Source organism: Sebastes umbrosus, chromosome 6 (assembly GCF_015220745.1).
Source record: "Sebastes umbrosus isolate fSebUmb1 chromosome 6, fSebUmb1.pri, whole genome shotgun sequence".
NCBI classification, from domain to species: domain Eukaryota; kingdom Metazoa; phylum Chordata; class Actinopteri; order Perciformes; family Sebastidae; genus Sebastes; species Sebastes umbrosus.
In genome coordinates this window covers 35,096,713-35,102,329 of record NC_051274.1, presented here as the reverse complement: position 1 = coordinate 35,102,329, position 5,617 = coordinate 35,096,713, and positions in this window count along the sequence as shown.

Here is a 5,617-nt window from a genome sequence, read left to right as displayed (position 1 = left end):
TAGTTAAAACTCGCTCCACCTCGACCAGATGCATCTCTATTCAAATTAAATATCATTTATCAGTCACATGCATCATTTCTTTCTCTCTGCTCAACGTCACTGAGTTCAAAGCATCCTGATGTTGGACAGATGTTACAGGTGGGTTTTGTACTTTGTTACCCTCCGACTGTCTGACTCTGCACCATCTGGCTTTCAAAGAACGAGCGAGCGAGCGAGCGGATGAAATGGAGGTCAAAGTGGGAATAACAGGGCTCAGGTGAAGGCATGGGGAGGTTACAGGGGTCATTTAGGATAAACACCGTGTGGAGGTGATGGTCTGGTGTGTGTGTGTGTGTGTGTGTGTGAGAGCGGTTTCAGGGCGTCTTTAGACTCAATGATCATCATCATCATCAGCTGCTGCTTTACTGCTTCGTTCCCACACATTCTCTCTCTCTCTCTCTCTCTTCTTACAGGTGAGTAACTGCAGAGATGAGAAGTATGTCATCATCGTCTTCATCACCTCCCCTCTCTCTCTCTCTCTCTCTCTCTCTTTTTCCCAGAAGGCCCGGTTGGCATGTGGACCGAGGTATGTGAATATTTGCTTCCACTGAAAACCACTCAGAGGGCACCTCTACCCCGTTAACATCTACTGAAATGTGAGCTGTAAATGTGCACGCCCTGACCAATAAGAAGTGGATTCAAGTGAGCTGTTAGTAGACTTCTTTTAAACTTCAAATAAGAGAGTATACTTTCAGTTTACTGCTTATGTACTTATCATAGATATACTTAACAAAAGTATACCTGGCTCATACTGACAGGTATACAGAAAACTCTAAGTGTACTTGGCTTATACTTGTACTTAATCTTTGATATCAAGATAGAAGAGATCAAGTAAGTAAGTATACTTGTAGTATAAAAACTATTTAACGATTAGTTTACTGAGTATACTTCTCAGCCTGTGGCAGGGAGCCTCCGCCCGGCGAGTCGCAGCTCGCCAAACAATGATCTTAACATGAAGGGATGGAAGCCCCTCATACCCCCCCGAACCCTTCACCTAGCCCCCTGCATACCTTTGAGAGACACACACACACACACACACAGACACACACACGCACACACACACACACACACACAGACAAAGAACACTGTTTCAGCCTTGAATCCGGGGACGGGGAGCTGATCTGGTCCTACAGTACATCCACGCTCTGAAATCAACTCTTTTCACTTCCTGCCTCTGTGGCAGACCAGTGGGTTTTTTTTATCTGTGACTTTTGAAATCTCTGAGCTAAATGAAGGAATAACATTTTAGAACTGAAGTCATTCAATGTTCGATATATTTTATATAGAAAACATTATATACACGGTAAATCACAGTGTTGGAATTACACCTATAGGTTCTAGGGGAGCCCTGTTTGTGTGGGGTACACAGCACACTACTACTGTCATCTATAGGCGTTATTTGCATAAAAACACACAATTCAAATTATTATGATTATTTAAATATTTGCTATTTAATATATATTTTGGCAACAGTAGTTTTAATGATGTATTATAAGCTGCTTAGAGGTCATAATTATCTCTCTAATATCTATTTTATATTGATGTGAAAACATCTCCTACAAAGAACTGGATTTATTCAAGTTTCTCTCCAAAAACTAAAAACAAAAGTAATGTCGCGGCATGATTTTAGGAGATTACATTTGAACCCATCATGATAACGTTATGAATTACCTTCACCCAATACTCATTTTCACTGATCACAGCATGAACGCCTCATAATAATAACAGAATGGCACCTCCGTTAACGTTAGTAGCTCCGTTATTTAACCAGTCAGGACTGTGCTGCTAACGGCTGCTAACAGCTAACGTTACTAACTCTCCTCCTGCTGGTTTAAACACAGATTCGTTGTTCACGGTGTCGCTTTATCAGGGAGAAATAGGGTGCGTCCCCTCAGGTTTAGTAGTAGCAGTGCCAAGCTTTTGAACGCTTTTCAATCGGACAACTAGGAACCAACGAGAACCGGTTCTCTATTCCCGTCTCTAGCGTTTTCCCTTTCTGCCAAAGTGGCCGATGTCCTGACGATTTCACCCGCCACCGCCAACAATTTACCTTCATTTGGCGAGTGCTGATTTCAGACGCTGCCTACATCCATGTAAAAATAAATCGTTATCTGTAGACTTTGATTGCATTTGTGCTAATATATAGTTCTACAGTTGTTTACTGACTGAAGCTCAACCTCAGTTTCATCTAAATAGAAGTCCATGTCGCTGATTATTGCATCGCAGCACTGATCCGGGTAATGTTTCTGTTCTGCGGCGTACAGAGAGGAAGCATCAACCAGGGCCGCACGTTGAAACCAGCTTACAGTATACGAGCACCGCCAGGTCAGCCTGCAGTTCCTCTAAAGGCCACCAGATGTCAGCTCAAACAAAACCACATGGACCTGAACAGGTGAACTCCTATTTCTAATTCAACACAATAAAACAGTGATTGTGAATCACTCTGAATAACTTCATAAGCTGTTTTACTTCATCCCACAGTTCTATGTTATCGTACAGCCTGACGTCTAGCCTTCACTTTTTAACCTTCTCCCTCACCTTTCCTCTCCTCGCTCTACTCCTCAACTTCCTGTCTTTTGTCGTCTCTCTCTCTTTCTCTTCCCTCTCTTATCTCTCCATCTGTCTCGCTCATCCTTTTGTCCGTCTTCAGAAGCAGCCCGGCTTGTCTCTTTGTGTCTCTTTGTCCTCTTTCAGACGCCAGTGGACTTCAAAGTAGGCGAGAGAGAGAGAGAGAGAGAAAGAGAGAGAGACAGAGAGACAGAGAGAGAGAGACAGAGAGAGAGAGAGACAGAGAGACAGAGAGAGAGAGAGAGAGAGAGAGAGAGAGAGACAGAGAGAGAGAGAGAGACAGAGAGAGGGAGAGACAGAGAGAGGGAGAGAGAGAGAGAGAGAGAGAGACAGAGAGAGAGAGAGAGAGAGACAGAGAGGGAGAGAGAGAGAGAGAGAGAGACAGAGAGAGAGAGAGAGAGAGAGAGAGAGAGAGAGAGACAGAGAGAGAGACAGAGAGAGAGAGAGAGAGAGAGAGAGAGACAGAGAGAGAGAGAGACACAGAGAGACAGAGAGAGAGAGAGAGAGAGACAGAGAGAGAGAGAGACAGAGAGACAGAGAGAGAGAGAGAGAGAGAGAGAGACAGAGAGACAGAGAGAGAGAGAGAGAGAGAGAGAGAGAGACAGAGAGAGAGAGAGACAGAGAGAGAGAGAGAGAGACAGAGAGAGAGAGAGAGAGAGAGAGAGAGAGAGAGAGAGAGAGAGAGAGAGAGAGAGACAGAGAGAGAGAGAGAGAGAGAGAGAGAGAGAGAGACAGAGAGACAGAGAGAGAGAGAGAGAGAGAGAGATGGAGGGAAAGCAGAGTGGACGGAGAGAGAGAGTGAAGAGGCTGCAGTTTAAAGTCAATTAACACCTCTGGTGACATTGTGCCATTGCAACTGCACAGAAACATTATTATTAAGGCGATTTTAAATCATGTTAGTAATAGTAATAGTAATAGTAGTATTGTTTTACATGCAGGTGATTAATATGCAGCTTAAATTACAACACAGTAAACACAAATATACTGTGACGCTAATCGCTATTTAGCTAAACGTATCTTTAGTGCAACTAATGACAACACAAGCCGTCCCGAAAAACATTACAAATGGCGCCGGTGTACGGTACGGTTTGTACGGTGTACGGTGTACGGTGTACGGTAAGGTGTACGGTACGGTGTACGGTGTACGGTGTACGGTAAGGTGTACGGTACGGTGTACGGTGTACGGTGAGGTGTACGGTACAGTGTACGGTGTGTACGGTACGGTGTGTACGGTACGCTGTGTACGGTACGGTGTGTACGGTACGGTGTACACGGTACGGTGTGTACGGTACTGTGTACGGTACGGTGTGTACGGTACGGTGTACGGTGTACGGTGTATGGTGTACGGTACGGTGTACGGTACGGTGTACGGTACGGTGTGTACGGTACGGTGTACGGTATGGTGTGTACGGTACGGTGTACGGTGTACGGTACGGTGTACGGTGTACGGTATGGTGTGTACGGTACGGTGTACGGTGTACGGTACGGTGTACGGTGTACGGTACGGTGTGTACGGTACGGTGTGTACGGTGTACGGTGTGTACGGTACGGTGTGTACGGTACGGTGTGTACGGTGTACGGTGTGCGGTGTACGGTATGGTGTGTACGGTACGGTGTACGGTGTACGGTACGGTGTACGGTGTACGGTACGGTGTGTACGGTGTACGGTGTGTACGGTGTACGGTGTGCGGTGTACGGTACAGTGTACAGAATGTTTTTTGTTTTGATGTGGCTGTTTTCTTGCCACTGTGGTCTCGCTAACACTGAGCTAAGCAAACTACAATGTGGACTACAGGCCGACGCAACACAATGAAGATGATAAGACAGCGGCGTTATTTTGACCGGCTCTCAGAGTTTCAGCAGTTTGGTTGAGTTTTGCGTTTTCTATTCTCTGCTGTTAGTTCTTAGTTAGTTTGTGTTTCTGTAACTGATGACTGATGTTATTTAGATTATATGAACCCAGTGTAGTTGAGGAGAAATGATGCCAGGTGACCAGGTATTATTGCACCTTTAATAAAGTGTTTGTTTGTTTTTTAAACTAAAAGTTGTATGTATAAGAGAGCGACGGCCGGCTCCACCGCCACGTTACCGCCATACCATAACGCTTCCTGTCCGTGACAGAGTTAGCATGCAGCTTTAGCTCTGCTCTGTCTAGCTCTGCTTTTCCTGTCAATGTGTGAAACCCAAAGTGTTTCCATCCTTTACTGGATGTGTAGTGTTTACCACGCTGGATTTAACATGGGAGGGTGCAGGTCGTATCCACGACGACCCTCCAACGCTTTAGACTCTCTGAGGTTTGTTTTGGTTGACGGATACGGAACCGATATGACGTCACGTTACTCAGACTACCACAATAAAAGTGGTAACTTCATTCTACCTCCACAGAGACTCAGATGAAGCAGATATATCGATTCTGGCATTAAAACATCTATTTAAAAATCGTTAAAAAAAAATTGCGATATATAGATGAATAGAAAAGTCGGAGGGTCACCACATATCTTACTCTGGTCTGTGTTGTAGTGTCGGTAGACGGCATCAGTAGCATCAGGCTCTGATCCTTTCTTTCTTTCTTTAGGGCAGTAACAGCAGAGCTGGCATGGGGAACAAAGAGAGAGAGAGGGACCTCCAGGAGGATTGTTGGAGGAGACAAAGAGAAGGGCATGTAGGTACCTGCCTCTCACACACACACACACACACACACACACACACACACACACACATTTTAGTCCACCGTCAACCCCAAACATCCCCTCCCCGGCCCACAGCACTTCAAACACACCCGCCCTTCAGTCCTATCTGAGGCGGAACATCTGAGGAATGCTGGGAAATAGAAAAACAGTATTTACTCAATACTGTTATCATCTGAATATATATACTGAAGTTATGGCTGCAAAAGAGAGGGAGCCGTGTGCACGTATGTGATGATAAGAGCATCACGTTTTGACTGAAGGCAGATACTAACAGATGGATTTAGATAGAAGCGTCTGGTTTCCACTAAAGGATTAGGAGG